Here is an 18952-nt window from a genome sequence, read left to right on the forward strand (position 1 = left end):
CCAAAGGTTGAAAGCCAATCTCAGGATTTTCTCTTCCGTTGAGTTTGGGGATGTTAACCACCGTGCTTTCCCTAAACGTTCAGGACTGTTTGAGGAAGGTGGGGGGGGGGGCATCGGGGAGCACAGTTTGGGTCAGACTTCAAGTCTCATGACAACTCAGCTGGCTAATGCTTTGAGTGAACTGGAAAGAGAGTTGAGGCCAATGCCTGCAGAATGGGGTCAGCTCGCTCCTGTGCGGGGTGCCGTGGCCCAGACCACTCCTGGGATTGGGATCCAGTCCCTGGCATGGTGGCCAGATGCTGCCTGAAAGGCCCCGGAGGGTGGCCCATCCCTGTCCCAGACTCCAGAGAGATGACCCTTGTGTCCCCTGGGCTTTTCCAGCTCTCCTAGGCTGTGTCCGTATGGGCCACCTCAGCTGAGGCCCAGGTAAAGGGGATGTGTCTCAAACCCCAAGCGCAGTCCAAGCTTCTCAGTGCAAGACTGGGGACAGTTTCTTCAACTGCGGTATCTGGAAAACAAGAATGCCTCAAGCAGAGAGTATGAGGATTAAATGGGCTAATACATGTAAAAATATTTAGTACTTAAAGCCTGGAGCATAGGAAGCGTTCAATTGTTGTTGCCGTTACGATCACGCTTGCTTTATCCTTATAACGAGATCACCAGATACAGAAGTGAATCTGTGCATCCACCAAAAACCCAAAGTGGATAATACATTTGTGTCTCCTTAACCGCCCACCCCCCCGGAGGGAATGTGGGAATTGTTTTCAGATGGCCTTTCTGCCCCTGATACTGGAAGAGGACCCAGCTCCCTGTTAGTTACTGCGTTTGTGTAATCTTCTGTCTGGGTAATTGTCTCCAAACGTGCTATTTAGAATGTCTACTGTGCATTTAAAGAGTGTCTTATAATCATGGCGTACTGGAAATCACTACACTTGCCAGCAATTATCACAGAATCACAGGCTGGAAGGAACGACAGATGTCATTAAGTCCAGCCCTCAGCCCCCAGCCCCCAGCTCAGACACAGGCCTGGCCTTATCTCACAAATGGGGCTTTTCTGGGGAAATTCCTTTAACCAAACGTGACCGTGGGTCTGATCACTTCCTGAGAGAGAGAACATCCGGCCCTGTACTTAACTGCCCACAGCTTTGCTTTGGTTGAAGCCCGCATTTGCTTCCTATCCCAGACGACTTGCTTCCCGGGTCCACCCTGGTTTCCAGGCCCTGGCGCCGTGGGCCTTGCAAGGCTCACTTTCCTCAGAGGCCCAGTAGACACAGGCCCGGTGCCTCTGTGCCCTGGAGCAGGCGAGATTCACACAGCCAGGGTCCCCCAGCGGAGGGGAGAGGAGCATCGTTATTTCTAAATCCTGTGACCCGGGGGGGTAAGCTTCTCGCCTTGACTTCAGGACGCAAAGGCACACTGTCAATGAGTTTAACCTCCTCCCCAGCTCGGCTTTACATGACGGCAGATTCCGGGCAACATCCATCCTCCTCCGACATCTTCCCCGGGGGCCGAGGTCCTTCATTCTTGGGGTTCATTTGAGCCGTTTCCATAGCGACAGCCACTTGTTGAGTTTTGAATCTCCCATCGAGGTCCTTGCAATTTGCCAGCTAAGCCACCGATCGCCAGGCGTGTGTGCCAGGTTAATAAGACAAAGTCTGTTTTATTTTACCCTTGCCTTTTTTGTCTGCCTTCAGCTGGGGGCAGCCTCACAAAAGAGAGGGCCTTTTGGCTTTCAGCATTCTTCGGCCTCTGCTCATTATCCCGGGCGCTATCTGGGACTGAACCAGCGTGCGGTGCGCGTTTCCCTGGCTGTCTCTGGACCGCGCGCAGCAGCCATGGCAACAGGCCGGGGGCGTGGCCTCACTCGGACCGGTCACGTGGGGCTGCTTTTCATGCGCACGTGCGTGCGTGTTGGGGCTGACACCCCTGCGTCTGCGTGCCAAAAGTAGGGGGATCGGCAGGGACATAGTTCCCTCGTGTGGCTCAGCGGCCGTTATCGAGGGCTGGGATCAAAATGATTTTGCTTTCTTTCTAGAGAATTCGCTGTGACCCTCGGTCGGCGACACGCAGCAGAGAAGCCTGGAGCCTCGTGCACTCCCACCGCCCTGCTGTTGCCTGTGTGCACAGACGAGTCATTCTCTATCCGCCCCCCTACCCCCCCCCCCCCCCCCCCCCGCCCGGGTGTGTTTAGTCTTACAGGTGTAAGCCAAGACCCGCGGAAGGTATTAGTGATTCAGAAGAACGGCTAACCCCGTAAGTAGAACAATGGATGGAAGAAAGCCGATAAAGGGATCAGCAGATCAAAGTGCTCGCTCGTCGCCATCAGCCACCCCTTCTTAGTGACTCAGATGAAAATGCCTCCCGTCCTCGCCGTCTCCCGCAGCGCCTCTGCACACCTCCGTGGAATTTTTTAAGGACCGGGGCAGCTCGTTTCTCCCTGTGTTTTGCAAGTTACTTTGCAAGATTTTCTGGTCGGTTGCTGTTGAGCTTTCAGAAAAATCCCCACAGAAAAATTCTCTGATCCAAACGATTTGCTGTTTTGTGAGTGTGGCTGGAACTGCGGTGAGGACACGCAGAAGGGCGACGTTCTTCCCTTTGAGGAGCCACCGGGTGCAAGTGCAGGCTGACTCGGGCGCAGAAGGGAAAGGCTGGGCCTTCAGAAGAATGCCCGAGAGCCCTGCCTGTCTGGTTTCATCATGGGTTTTAACTGAGTACTTGAAAAGGGAAAACAGAGGGACGTAATGATCCAGAGCCTAAGGCTTCTTGGCTGCAAACACACCAAATACTTGGACAAAGGAACACAAAAATCAGGGTGGTTTATAAATCGGTGTTACAGCACAGATCTGTTTTCAGGCGGGCGGAAAGAAAAAGAGGGACATTATCTAAATTAAAAGGAAATGTTTCTAATTGCAAATAAGAGAATGGAAAACGTAACGACAGAATAAAGAAACCCATCAGACTGTGTCTGGAGCCAGTAAGCCCTGCCGGCAGCTTTGGCACATTGTAGGCCCTGGGCTCTCTCCAGAGCCTTCAGGGCCTTTGGGAAAGTGGCTCTTAAGCAGATTGGGTTGGATGACCCACTCTGGTCTGGGGTTGTCCTCAAAAGGGCCAGAGGCTGCCGAAGTCTGGACTGGATTCTCGGATTGTTTCGTTCTGGGGTTTCCAGGGGACTTCGATCATGAAGGAATCCTCTTGTTTGCACATGACCCCATTCAAATTGGTTTAAGCAGTAAGGAAACATACTGATTTGCCTAACGAGAAAGCCCAGATGTAAGACAGGGCTGGGCCGGTTGGACTCCGTGGTTCGGTGAGATCACCAAGGACAGGTTTCTTTCTCTCCTTCTGCTATGCCTCCAGTGGTATCAGGTTTATCCCAAGGCTGGCTTCTGTCCTGGTTGCAAGGTGGTTGCCAGCTGCCTTCAGGGCAACGTGCTTACTCATCTGTGTTCAGAAAAGAGTGAGTCTTCAAAGGCTCCCATTTTCCCAGTCCTCCCGGGGTCAACCCCCTGTTCACCCGAGGAGCTCCCTCAAGGGAAAATCTGGGTGTTGTGTGCAAAAGGGACACACACGAGGGGGTTGGATGCTGGTGAATCACCAATGTCCTTTCCAATTCCTGATGTTTGGGGTAGGAAAAATCCAGGGGGCACGTGTGTGGGCAAGCAGCAGAGGGTAGAGTTACATCCCGAACCCAAGGAAGCAAGTGTGGGAATGAGCTAGGAGCCTCCTGGAGTCATTTTCACAGCCAGACCTCACTTCTTCCTCCACCCATGTGCTTTCTTCTTCCTCAAAGAGGGACCAGCACAGCCTAGCGATTAGAGTGGGTGCCCCCAAATGGGCACCACCACCAGCTGTATAGCTTGGGGCAAGTTACTTAACGACTCTGGCCTTCAATTTCCTTGTCTGTAAAATGGGCACATTTTATCTAATAGTACCTCTCTCACAGGATTGTCAGGAAGTTTAAAAGAGTTAGAACCCTGAAAACACATAGAACCGCGCCTGCCCCAACGCGGGTCCTCAGGAAATATTAGCTGTTATTATTCCATTTAAAAAAACCTGTTTTCTTGTCAGGCCCAGCATTAGACAAGGGCAGTCTTTAGATTTATTTAACTTCATGCACGCGGCTTACCAGTGGTGCCCGCCCCTCAGTAGGTCCGTGCTGAATGAATGAATGCGTGCATGACGATAGCTTAGGCAGTGGCTTAACAGACCCTAAGCCTGGGCAGAGTGTGGTTGAACTGGGCTGGCGCTGTTGAAGTGCCCTCTGGCATAAATGAGGTAACTTTTGGTTTCTGTGTTACAGTTGGCCTGTTATGAAGGTAGTTTGGCCCCTGGCGCCTCTCTACCCGGCTCTTATTTCCTGCGTCTCCCTTTGACAAAGCTGGGTCGCCTCCTCTCCGTGCTTCGCCAAACTCAAGCCGACTTCGCAGCCTTTGACCACACTCTTTCTCCGTTCAGCATGTCCTCTGGCTTCCTCTTTCCATCCGAATTCCGCCATCTTGCCAGACCCACATCAGACCTGGCTCCCCTCATGAGCCTTCCCAGGTCAGGACGATCCCTTTCTTTTCTGAACGTCCCGGATACATAATAATATTACCTCCTGCCACCCCCCCTGGGCCCCTCTCACTTCTGCCTCAGCCTCAGAGGCAAGTTCTGTGCAAAGCACCCCAAGTCCACGGCATCCCACCTCTGGAGCATGCCTGGGATCACCCTGCTTTTGGCCCCAGGAAGCCTCCCCTGGAGGCTCAGGGGGATTAAACCCGAAGGGCCAAGTGAAAACCACAATGAGGTGCTATGTCACACCCACTAGGGCAGCTATAATCAAAAAGTCAGATAGCAACAGATGCTGATGACGATGTGGAGAAATCGGAACCCTCATATACTACAGGCCCGAATGTGAAATAATGCAGCTGCTGTGGAAAATAGTCTGGCAGTTTCTCACAAAGGTTAAGCACACGGTTACCATTTGACCTGGCACGTCTAATCCCAGGTAGATAACCAAGAGAAATGAAAACTGTCCACACAACAGCTTGCATTGTTTGCAATAGCTGAAAAGTGAAACCACCCAAATGGCCATCAACTGACGAATGGAGAAACAAAACTGTGGTCTTTCCACCCAATGGAATATTGCTTGGCAATAAGGAGAGATGAATTACACATGTTATAATGTGGATGGATCTTGAAGACACTACACTAAGTGAAAGAAGCCAAACCCCAAAGAATACTTATTCTATGATCCCAGGCAATATCCAGCATAGGCAAATTCATAGAGATAGGAAATAGCTTGTAGTTGCCTAAGGCTGGGAGAGAGGAAAGCTGTTGAGGGGAAATGAGGAATAATGCTAATGAGTACAGGGTTTATTTTTGGAGAGACGAATATGTTTTACAATTGACTGTGGTGATGGTTGCACATACCTGCGCATGTACTAAAAACCTTTGCCCTGTACGCTTTCAGTGAGTGAATTGCTTGATGTGTAAATTATAACAACAAAGCCCAATAAAGCTGTTGTAAAAACAGATAAGCAAACAAAAAAACTTATGGAGGCATCTTCCCCCATGGAAGATGAGAGCTGGTGAACATATACCTTGCCCGCCCATCCTTCAAATGGACAATTCTGGAGGAGGGCATTCTTGGATGTTTCTAGAAGGTTTGGCCTCCAGAACCCCTCCTGTGTGTAGTAGTGGTCTTGATAATGTTCCTTTTTATTGTCATTATCTCCTTCACTATCTTACTCCTCCTCCTTTGTCACGCCCGTTTTCTTGGTGTCACCTTCCAGATAAAATACCTGCACAAGATGTTATCTCAGGCTCTGCCTTTGGGATCATCCAAGCGAAGTCACCATGCAATTCAGACATAAAGATGTTAAACACTATATATATACGTATACATACATACATACATGTATGTATATATATATATATACATACATATATATACGTATATATATATACATACATGTATGTATGTATGTATATATATATACGTATATATATGTATATATATATATTCACACACACACACACACACACTTTCCCTTTTTTATTTCAACCAAATTGTTACGTCTTGTAGAAACAGACCATAAAGAAACTAAAAACTAAAAAAAAAAAAGAAAAGAAAAGAAAGAAAGAAAAGACAAAAGGAAACAGACCATGACTTAAACTGCATTAGTATTTTTCAAACCCTACACCAATGGAGAGGACCAGTGCTTACCAGCCACTGTGTACCAGGAACTTTACATAGATTTTCTCATATAATCCTCAAAAGAACTCTGTGAGGATCTTATTATTATTCCATCCTGTCAAAGAGGCCTTGGCTCAGCTCAGAAAGGTTAAGTTAATCAGATTTGTTGAGGACGCACAGCCAGAAGATTCACTGAGGTTACTGGGGACGTACAGGCTGGTGAGAGTGAGGATATTTATCCGGGTATGTTTGAACCTCAGTGGCATAGAGTGGACTGAAAATAATACTGGATGGTAGACCGTAGCCAAATTGATATCGTATTCTTTTCTTGGTGGTTGGTTTTTTTTTTTTTTTTAAGTTTATTTTTATTTTGAGAGAGATCAAGCAGGGGAGAGGCGGAGGGAGAGAAGGAGAGAGAATCCTGAGCAGTCTCCCCGCTGCCAGCGCAGAGCCCGACAAGGAACGCGAAGTCGCAAACCGTGAGATCATGCGTGACCTGAGCTGACAGCGAGAGTTGGATGCTTAACCAACTGAGCCACCCGGGGGGCCGTGCTTGGTGGTTTTTATTCCAGGAGCCAAATCGTATAATTTTCATATAAAATGCTGAATGGATAATACATGGTGAGAAAGCAGTCGTGGTGTGTGGATAAATGTTTAGCAACTGGCACTCTCGGAAAAAAGGCCTATATTTAGTGGTTGCCAATTTCTGGAGTGTCAGTATTCCCACCAGGGCCGATACCAAGCTGTTGGCGCGCTTCGGAAAAGATGTGCCATTGCACGCCAGAATGCCGTATTCTTCCTTGGAGATGCACTCGACGTGTAAGTAACCCCAACGGCACAGGCGATAATGAAATGCAAAAACATAGCTAGGGAGTAATAAGGCTAAGTATTTGTTGCCTTTGGTTTGAATGCAATTTATTTCATTGCAAACGTATATACTTTAATTTTTAGTAACGGTTCTGTTTAGCCTCGGGCTTGCAAAATCCCTGAAAACTGAACAGCTATCAGGGGCCAATATGAGCCGCCTCCCCATACCTCTGGACTGTGGCCTGGAAGGGAAATGAAAAGAGATGTTACCAACGAACTTATCTTCAACATTTCTCTCGAAGGCGGGAGGTGATTCACTCGCAGTTGTTGGACGACTCCCCGAAGCTAAACTCTCCAAGTAAATAGTAGTTAAGAAGGAATGTTTTTGATGCGGCATTGCCCCGTGGGACTTGCCTATTATTACTTATCCAATTGAACACTGTCCAGTACAGTAGGCGCTAGCCACATGTTGGCTCTTTGAACACTTGAAATGTGACTAATGAATTTAGATGTAAAATTGAGTAGCTGCAGGTGGTTAACGGTTACCGCGTTGAACAGCACAGCTTACGCTTTGGTAAATAATTCTTAGTGGGTCTTTATTATGAAAGCACATGCCCGCTCCTCAGTTGCCTCACCTGCTTCTGGCTGTCTTCGCCTGTCTACTTTTATTGCTTTCTACTCCCAACTTGGTTCCTGTACGCCCCTCCACAGGTCTTGTTTCCATCCCTAACATGCGTACTCGGCCGATTCTCCTGTCTGGCCTTTGGACGTGGCGTTCTTTTTCTCGTTCCCACGTGTGCCTCTCATGGGTTACAGACCGATGTCTCTGAGTTACTGCTCTTTTCAGTTTGGCTGGAGCTCCTGGGCAAGTCCCCCACAGGCTTAAGTTGACTTGTCTGGGGCCCCTCAGAGGGTGCCGTGGTACCAGCGTCTGACAACCGCCATATGGGCCCTTAGGCAGGAGGGCTCCAGTGAACATCAGCTTTCCACGGATCCACGGTAGCACTCCTGCGTGGCTGACGACGTACTCCTCCGTCAGGACTCTGACTTCGGCGGCCAGCCACAGAGTGAGACACTGCCTGTTGTGGACAACTGGCTTTGGTGTGTCCAGTTCATGTTCTAGGTCCCTAGGAGGTAAGGCACGGCCCAAGGGGCGGGGAGTCATGGGGGTACACCCCACGTACACTCTGCTGATTAAGACTTGCGTCATCACTCTGAAATTCTCCTGGTAAAAAGTTCCGATTGAATTAGAAATCCACCTGTATCATCATAAGGCATTTAAGTGTTGCATTTACCAATAGAAAAACGACAGCACTAATAGTCCTGAATTCCAACCGTTGCGCACTTTTGCCAGTTGTAAAAATAGTTTTCCGTTCTTTAAGTTCTATCCCATATTTGTGCAGAGTTCCTCACTGATGATGACTTGCAAGAATTTGAAGACATCATCCTCAAAAAGTTGGTGTTTTGGCCATCGCTGGCGTAACTTGGTGTAAAAAAGTTACATTCTCGCCGGTAAGCTCAGGCTTTCGTTGAAAAACCTCAAAAAGATCTATTTGGAATTCATGCAAATTCATATTTAGTATATTCCCTAGTTATTGCCTTTTTTCTTATTATAATTACCTAAGGTTAAAAAGTAATAATCTTTTCCCACTAAGTACTAAATAAATGGCCCCCTCCCTCGATCTCATCCAGTTTATCCCTGCTTTCTGAGCCAGTATTTCTTCCTCTGTGTGCCCTGACTTGAAAAAGTCTGGGCAGGGGCGCTTGGGTGGCTCTGTCGGTTGAGCGTCCGACTCCGGCTCAGGTCATGATCTCGCGGTTCGTGAGTTCAAGCCCCCCGTCGGGCTCTGTGCTGGCAGCTCAGAGCCTGGAGCCTGCTTTGGATTCTGTGTTTTCTTCTCTCTCTGCTCCTTCCCTGCTCATGCTCTCTCTGTCTCTCAAAAATGAATAAACGTTAAAAAAAATTAAAAAAAAAAAAAAAGAAAAAGCCTGGGCAGCCTAGGTTATCTTCCCCCCTTCCACTTGGCCTCTCTAAACCTGTCTCCGTGACTCACGCCCTCCCTGCTTCTGGATATTCCACAGCCTGTAGACTGGTTTCTGCCTTGCTGTGGTAGGAAGGCCATGCTACTTGTGTGGCTTCGTTATTGTTCCATACATTCACATCTTTTCTTTCTGATGAGGCTGTACATTCTTGAAGTGTAGTATCTATGGGTACTTCTGGATAATTCAGTTCCTTAAAAATTCTCGACAAGAAATTACAAGATCCAAAGCTAATTCACCTAAAATGAAGAACTGGAGTTTATTGTCTTTCTCTCTCCCTGTAAGGAGGTTAATATAAAATATCTATTTGTCTATCTATCTATCTAATCATCTACCAACATATTCTGGCACTTCTTGTCTGCCTTTGGTGCTTGCGTGCATTTCCACCTATTCTGCTGGGAGCACTTACTTGCCTTGGGGAGGATTAGGATTATTACACAGATGTGCAAAAAGAAAGAACAAATCAATGGTAAGTGTTTGATATCCAAAATAGGATGTTTGAGACCATGACAAATCTGTTGAAAACCAGGCTTTGAAATAGAGGAAATGTTTTCTAAGTTTCTTAAGCTCCTTTTAATGCATCAAAAGCTTGGAGACTTGAACGTTAGGCTTTTCTGTAAGCCAAGGCTATGATGCATGTGGGAAGTTGGAGAAGCTGGTGCCTTTGAGGATGTTGAACAGCCCTGAGGATGTTGAATGAAGAGGCCCAGGAAGAGGAAGCCAGTGCCAGGCACCCAAGTCTGGAATCCTCTCCTTGGATCAGCATCCTTGGATGTGGGGCTGGTTTTAGATGGGAAGAGGAGAAAGACGGAAGCTGAGGAGGCTCATCATACCCTCTTCCCCATTTATTGGTCTCTTAGAAAATGAGAAGACGTAAGATTACATTTACAGGTTTCGAGTGAACGTGAATTTTGGGGGGATACTATTCAAACTACTACACCGGCAGAGGAAAAATAAAACACTGAACATTCACCCGAAAGAGAAGGACCTAACTGAAAGGGACCCTTTCGACCCGATGAGGCTGAGACACCATGAACTGGCAAGTGTCAATTGCCTTTCCCCACCCTGGCCACTACCTAGAAGGAAAGGGTGGCGGGGGGGGGGGGGGGGCGGGGAGCGGGGGCAGTGAAGAAGATTAAATGGTTATAGAAAACGAACAAGGTAGATTTTCTGTTTGTATCTGAGCCGTGTTGAAGTTAAAATTGCCATGTCACTATATCTGGCTAGCGACTGCTCCAAAGGGAAAGAAAAGAAACAGACACTACCAAATCATTAGAATCAAGGCAGGTGATCATAAGCAAAAATAGTACAGTTTGTGGAAGCACAGAATGGGAGGGGGAGGGAAGGAAATGATTACACTAGAAAACTAGGTTTAAGAGGAACAATTACAATTCATCAAAAAGTACTGCTTCTTAGCCCTGAGTTTCTTGGCAACCAAGAAAAGAAAGGAAAAATGAAAGATTATAGGACCTTATTATTTAGTACGAGGAAGCATGCCATAATGCCACAAGATTAAAAAAAAATATTTTTAAAATACTGGATCTGAGAGAACTCTGTCATAAAGGGCATTTACAGACTACCATGAAACGTGATTTCTTTAATAGGAATTCTGCAGGAAGTTCAAGGACATTTTTTTTGTGTAGCATTTCTTGTATCTACACTTGATCTAGCTAATTTTAAACTCAGGGTATAGTATCAGTTTGAAGTTCTGAAGGCTTTTGTGTGAAAAGCCAGAATAATACATTCTGAGTATATCACTTTTTGGGAAGGAAGCTTTGAGAACCCAGGCATTGCATTGTCCCATATGGTGGCCACGAGCCACACAAGATCACTTCGATTTAAATTTGAATTAACATAAAATAAAATAAAAATCCAATTCCTCTTTATACTGGTCATGTTTTGAAGACTCAATGGCCACCTATGGCTAATGGCTACTGTTTTAAACTGTGCAGAGAAATTTCCATCATTATAGAAAGATCTATCGGACAGATCCTAGAGGGATAGATTGGATGTACCTTTTGGGTAAGAGTTGTTTTGCAAACAATTCAATACTGCGATTGTTTGTGAGAAGTATGTCAAGATACAGGGTTTTGGATAAACTCAGGAAGTATTGTAGATAAAGATAAATTTAATATTTTAATAATTGTTTTATTATTTTATTTCTTTATTTTTAAAATTTGTTTTATTTTTGAGGGGCAGAGAGAGAGCGCGAGTGGGGGAGGGGCAGAGAGAGAGGGAGACACGGAATCCGAAGCCGGCTCCGGGCTCTGAGCTGTCAGCACAGAGCCGGAGGCAGGGCCCGAACTCACCAACAGTGAGATCATGACCCGAGCTGAAGTAGGACGCTCAACCGACTGAACCACTCAGGCGCCCCTTAGTAATTATTTTAAATGTGATACTAAATAAGAATTAAATAGAATGTTTAAATAAGAGTTTTCCCTTACCTAATACCATACACAAAAATTAACTTAAAACAGATCAAAGACAAAAAAAAAAAAATCGAAGACTTAAATGTAAGATGTAAAACTATAAAATTTTTAGAAGAAAACATTGGGCAACAGCTTCATGGCATTGGATTTGACCAATGTTTTTGACGTGAAAACAAAAGCACAGGCAACAAGAGAAAAGAACAGGCAAATTAGACTTTCTCAAAATTAAAACCTTTTGTGTGACAAAGGACACTATCAACAGTATTGACAAAGTCAACCCACAGAATGGGAGAAACTATTTGCAAATCACTTATACGGTGTTAATATCCAGAATATATAAAGAACCCCTGACTCGACAACAACAAAACAATCCAATTCAAAGTGGGCCAAGGACTCGAATAGACATCTCTTAAAAGACTATCTGCAAATGGCCAATCTGCACATGAAAAAATGCTCGGTATCTTATCGCTTATCATTAGGAAATTCAAATCAAAACCACAGTGAGATACCACCTCACACCCATTAGGATGACTGTTGTCAAAATAACAAAAGCAATGAGAGCTGGGGACGATGCAGCGGAATTGGAACTCCCCGGCGCTTCGCTGGTGGGAATGTAAAATGGCGCCCCTGAAATTCACCCAGCTGCTGGTGGGGATGGCCGTTTCTCAAAACATTAAACATAAGATTATCATTTGATCTTGCAATTCTCCTTCCACATAAAAGATTTGAAAGCAGAGTCTCAAACAGGTATTTGAGCACCACTGTTCACAGCAACATTATTACAACAGCCGAAAGGTGGAAACAACCCAAATGTCCATTGATGGGTGAGTGGATAAACCAAATGTGTTATATACATACAACAGAATACTACTCAGCTTTAGAAAGGAATGAGACTCTGAAACATGCCATAACGTGGATGAACCTTGAAGACTTTATGCTCAGTGAAATAAGTCAGATGCAGAAGGACACATATTGCATGATACCTCTTACACGAGGTCCCTAGAATAGTCAAATTCATAGAACAGTGGTTACCAGGGACTGGTGGGAAGGGGAAATGGGGAATTCTTGTTGAATGGGTACAGGGTTTTAGCATGGGGTGATAAGAAAGTTCTGGAGATGGGATGGTGGTGATAACACAGCAATGTGAAGGTACTTAATACCACTGAGCTGTAGATTTAAAAATTGTTCAAATGGTAAATTTTATGTATATTTTACCACAATTTAAAAAATCTTGGGGATGCCTGAATGGCTCATTTGGAAGAGCGTGTGACTCTTGATCTTGGGGTCATGAGTTCAAACCCCATGTTGGGTATTGAGATTACTAAAAAAAAAAAAAAAATTAAAAATCTTGAATAAAAAGAGAGAATCATGAAGGAACAAGCAGTCTCTCTACTGCTGGCGATGGTTGTACCTGAATGAGCCACATGAACTGCCACAATTATCTGGGAACCAGGAGCAGCCTGACCTGTGGACAAGCCAACGTGCTGAGGATGATGAGGAAAATGGAAAAGGCCATTGTCTCTGGAGGTGCCTGTGAGACCCTGAACCAATCCTGGAACTACCCTACCTCCATGTTCCCTGATATCTAGATTTTCTTTACTCTTGAAACAAAAACACAAACTTCACACATTTCTAGGTGAACTTTTAAATAGTTCACTTATAATCAACAAACTGAAAAAAATTACCATACATAAGATGGAGCTTTTTCCTTTCGCTGGACAGTTCTGTGAGTTTAAACCCATGTATAGATTCATGTTCCCACCACCACATCGGTATACAGAGTACATCCATCACCCTTCAAACTCCCGTGGGCTATACCTTTACAGTCACATCCTTTCCCTACCCCAACTACAACTATGATTTGTCCTCCATCACTATAGTTTTGTCTTTTCCAGAATGTCAAGGAAATAGAATCATACAGTATGTAACCTTTTGAGATGGACTTTTTTTACTTCGCATAAATGTCTTTGAGATTCATCCAAGTTGTTGTTGCATATATCAATAGTTTGTTATTTTATTTATTTCTTTATTTCTTTATTTATTTTAGAGGGAGAGCGAGTGGGGGAAGAGGGGCAGAGGAAAAGAGAGAGAGAATCCAAAGCAGGCTCCATGTTCAGTGTGGAGCCTGCCTTGGGGCTTGATCCTGTGACCCTGGGATCATGACCTGAGCTGAAGTCAAGAGCCGGTTGCTTCTGGCCCCTGGGTGGCTCAGTCCCGTTAAGCCTCTAACTCGGCATTTCAGTTTAGGTCATGATCTCATGGTTTGTGAGATTGAGCCCTATGTCAGGCTGTGCATTGACGGTGTGGAGCCTGCTTGGGATTCTCTCTCCCTCTCTCTCTGCCCCTCTCTGCCCCTTGTGTGCGCTCTCTCTTAAAATAAATAAATCAATAAACTTAAAAAAAAAAAAAAAAGAGCCAGACACTCAACCAACTGAACCACCCCGGTGCCCCTATGTTTGCTGAAGAGTATTCCATTGTATGGATCCACCACAATTTTTCAAATCCATTTACCAGTTATTTCTGGGTTTTGGCAAATATAATTGCTATATATTGCAAATAGAATTGCAAATAGAATTGCCTTAAATGTTTGTGTACAGATATTTGTGTGACCATAAATTTTCCTTTTTCTCAGACAAATACCCCCGAGGGGGCTTGCCGGACCATATGGTAAGTGCATGTTTGAAATAGAAAGCTACCAAACCATTTCGCAGAGGGGCTATGCCTTTTTGCATTCCCACCAGAAGAATGCCATTTGCCTCACATCCTTGTCAGCACTTGGTGTGCTACAAATACTTTTTAAGCACCTGGCCTGGTACAAGGTGCTAGAGGTGGAAAAGTAGGCAAGACATAATTCCTGCTCTTGAGGCATTTGTGGTCAAGTTTATTAAAGCCTGCGAGCAATGACTGTACCGTATAGCATGTTCCCCTACACATTACTAAGTTGTTCTGCTAAAGCAAAGGTGGTTGTGTGTGGAGATACAAAAGGAAAAAAAGTAAAATACTTCCTAGGGAACCAGGAAAATTTTGTTGTCATAGCCATATACTCTGCTGTGAATGGCTTGACTCCAAATCATATTTGGAGTCATTTTTTATTGTTGTTTTCGTCTTGATTGTGATGACATCCGATCATGATTTTGTAGGGGCCGCGAACAATATACCATCAATTTCAGAAATATTTTAGTTTTTGCCATTTGGAGAGCTGGTACATTCCCCACCTGCTTGGTCCAGGCGTCTCTATTATGATAAGGTTGCCCCTCAGTATAGAGTTTATTTCAAGATAATGAAGAGACATGAGTAAATACGAGAATAATCTACTACTTCCTCACGAGGGCAAACTGCTTGTGTCAATAATTAACTTGATAAATGTGAGAAATAAACCTGTTGACCCAATCAAAGGAGGGACTGGAGACTCCGAGCATAGTCAAGCGAGGCTTTAATCCGCATTCTTGTAAAAGCAGGTGTCTGATGGACAGGCACACTCAGCGCAGTTACAGCAGACAGTTTATCTCCTAGTGTTCAAGTCCCTCCCCTCGTTCCTCATTGGCTGAGCACTACAGAGGTACGTACCTCCCCTGGTTCCCCATTGGCTGAGCACTACAGAGATTGCGGCCTGACCCAGGCCTTGCCTGTGCCCATGTAAGGAGATAAGTAGTCTGATTGCAACAAATGTACGTTTCCTGAGAAGAGGCAGAGACTCTCAGTCCCTCCTTTGTTCTTTGGCACGTGCTCATTGCGAAGTCCCCCAAATAAGCCCCCAAATCGGAGAGGGGAGGAAGAACAAGCAGGAAGTGATGTGTCTAAAGGTTTGGGACTCCATTGTGGGGGAGTGGTTCGTACATATTTCCAATAGGTTGTAAACCTATCGTTAACTAGGCAGCACAGCTTTGATTTGGTGTTTCTGAAAAGAATCATCTCCCTTACTTCCCACAATAAATATTATGAAGCTGGTATTATCTTTCAGTAAGATATTCAGAATAGAATAAAACATACAATAGGTCAACACGTGTCTAGTCTAAATTGCTAAATTCTCTGATGTTTCTCAGAAGCATGGGCCAAAGTCCCTGTGTCCACTTGTGCTTAAGCTTTTCGGGGTTTAGTATTATCTCATTTTTCCCAAATGTTTTCTTTCAGGATACGGACCTTTATAAATGCTGACTTTTTTTGCTAGATGGAGTTGTGGGTTTCCCTTTTGGACTGAGTCAGGTATGGTGCCTCCTTTTACCACTAGGGTTAAATTCAGGCACCTCTCTTATCTTGTTTGCCCATTGTCAACTCATCGCTTTGATCATAAACAAGGGTCATCCATGGCTGATTGTAAATTAATGGTCATCAGCCAGAGACCAGATTCTTGGTTCAGCTCTTCCTTTCTGGAGGCTTATTCAGCAACACGTGGTTTATACTGAAAGTTTTCCTTTAGAAACTAGTAACTTTTTGTAGTATTAATAAGGCTGTTCAGATATAGGCATTGGAAACAGTTTTTGGCTTGTTTGGTTTTTTTCTGATCCTCTGAATCTCTTCTCAGGCAAAAAATAGACACTAAACGGGATGGAGAAATCACTCATTTTCCCTCCTTCCAGACTGACTGCCCTGCTCAGCCAGGGCCTTTGGAGAATGGTCCATGGTCAGGGGTAGGCTGAGCAAATGTCTCACATACTCTTCTGCTACCAGACTGAGGTGGCCCTGACCATTCTCAGGAATTCTTAGTGGTTCCCAAAGAACCTCCTGGGTGTCTGTGAGGAACTGATAGGAACTGATCTGTGGACTGATAGGAAATGAAAATTCTCTGGCCCCATCCCAACCTACTAAATTGGAACATCTGGGAGTGGGGCCCAGGGAAGGTTTAACAATCTCTCTGGGTGATTCTTATGCATATTAATGTTTGACAATGACTACTTTAGAGGTATCCGGTTTCTGTAGACAAAATTGGACTCTTAGAAAATTGTAACTTGGGTGTTGGCATTATCTTCATGGGAAAACAGTGTTTAAGAAGATAGGCCCTAAAGGCAACAGTCTTAAATTTTAATCCTAGATCTCCCCCTTAATAGCTGTGTGAATGTAGGCCAGCTATTTATTCTTTCTAAGCCTCGATTTTTTGTTTAAATCTCTAAAATAGGGAGAGTGACTATAAACTTTTGGACCACAAACTCAGGCCCACCAAAAATAACATTCTTTTTTTGATAACTGATCTTTATTGCTATCTTTAGACTGCACTCTACCAGCTGAAAAAGAAGCTCATATATTTTAGTTAATAAAGACTAAAAATTATTCAAGAAAGGAAATTTAATCATAGCACACTACTTGGCCATGCAGTGAAACAGTATTCCTAAAATCAAATAGTGTAAATATGAAATATTGACTTATATTTTTACTAAACATTTTTTAAAATTTTTTTTTTTCAACGTTTATTTATTTTTGGGACAGAGAGAGACAGAGCATGAACGGGGGAGGGGCAGAGAGAGAGGGAGACACAGAATCTGAAACAGGCTCCAGGCTCTGAGCCATCAGCCCAGAGCCTGATGCGGGGCTCGAACTCATGGACCGTGAGATCGTGACCTGGCTGAAGTCGGACGCTTAACCAACTGCGCCACCCAGGCGCCCCTCTAAACATTTTTTTAAATGTTTATTTATTTTTGAGAGAGAGAGGGAGGGGCAGAGAGAAAGGGAGACACGGACTCCGAAGCAGGGTCTAGGCTCTGAGCCATCAGCACAGAGCCCGATGCGGGGCTCGAACTCACGGACCTCGAGATCATGACCTGAGCCGAAATCGGACGCTCAACCGACTAAACCACCCAGGCGCCCCATAAAATACTGATTTAACTAAAGCGTATCATATAATTATTTTGGGAGGTTGGAGGGTGGGAAAGTGGTGGTGGCAGTGTGGACAACTACATATTCATCTATCATAACTGGAAGTCAATAGAAAAATATCTAATATCGAGAAGTCATTCTATCGCAGCATAAACATATAATTTGGTAGTAAGAAAATAAACGTAAGAATAAGCTTAAGCAGTTGCAAGTTGGGACTCAAGATTTAGGCTAGGGAAGAGCGGGAAGGAGTGGGCTAGAAGATTGTTGATTTTTGTTACAATCCTTTTTAGAAAAAAAAATTTTTTTTTAAACTTTATTTATTTTTGAGACAGAGACAGACAGAGCATGAACGGGGCAGGGGCAGAGAGAGAGGGAGACACAGAATCGGAAGCAGGCTCCAGGCTCCGAGCCATCAGCCCAGAGCCCGACGCGGGGCTCGAACTCATGGACTGTAAGATCGTGACCTGAGCCAAAGTCGGCCGCTTAACCGACTGAGCCACCCAGGCGCCCCTAGAAAAAATTTTTTAAATGTTTATTTTTGAGGGAGAGGGAGAGAGAATAGGGGAGGGGCATAGAGATAGATGGAGACACAGACTCCGAAGCAGGCTCCAGGCTCTGAGCTGTCAGCAAAAAGCCCGACGCTGGGCTGGAACTCATGAACGCAAGATCACGACTTGAGCCGAAGTTGGATGCTGAACCGACTGAGGCACCCAGGTGCCCCTTTGTTACAATTCTTCTAGGTCAAAATAAAAAAATAAATTACATCTTCATAAAGATACCCTTTTTTCTCAAATTATTTTCTTCGAGTTCCAAAAATATATTTGGAGACTGAGAATAGACTTTTTCTTGTGCATTTCTGCTGTAACACCTTTACGCTGAGGGGTGTGAGTATAGAACACTCTCACTGCTGCTACATGGGGGGGGGGGGGTGAGATGGAGAAAGGGGCACAAGGCTGCTATTTGTACACGTTCTACCAGATGGCGATAGAGTGGTGGCCTCTACCTCATACGGTGGCTGTGAATATTTAAGGAGATACTGCATGTAAAGTGCTTGGCATGGTTCCTGGCATGTTGTAAAGATCTGATATCTGTTGTTAGTTAGTAATAATATTAATGTTATGATAAATCACCCGGGAGAGCTTACCTACAAAGAGGCTAGATTATGCTTGATCCTGCAGGTTGACAGACTGGTTATTATTTCTTTTTTGTCAGAGGTCTGGACATCTTGAATGGATGTCTACAGTGATTTTAATCCCCCTTATTAGATACTGTAACAGATTCTAACTGGAGACTCACCCCTGGTGGCAATTAGCTCTCTTTTTAAGTCCCCTCATCATTTGTTCCTTCAGGTGTGCATGGTTGAGAAAGCGGAGGTCAAAGGATCCTGAGACCCTCAGAAGATTAGAAATGCTACCGTGAATATCTCAAACTCTGCCGCTGGTCCTCCCTCTCCTAGCCCTTGCTAGCATTCCATATGTCACTGTGCCTGCGACTTAGTTTATAACTCCCCTAGATAGAACTTTCTGGACAAACTAGTTCTTTCTCCAGTCCTGGCTTGAAAAACGACAGTCAATTCTTTTAGCCATTTGATATGTTGAAATGTTCTTCACGCTTTGCAAATACAAACTACCTATAGCGTCATTAGTAAAATGCCTCCCTTCCCCTATTTGCCCAGGTAAGTTGTATATCC

Source organism: Panthera pardus, unplaced genomic scaffold (genome assembly GCF_024362965.1).
Source record: "Panthera pardus isolate Hobbes unplaced genomic scaffold, ASM2436296v1 HiC_scaffold_6, whole genome shotgun sequence".
In the NCBI taxonomy this organism is placed as follows: Eukaryota; Metazoa; Chordata; class Mammalia; order Carnivora; family Felidae; genus Panthera; species Panthera pardus.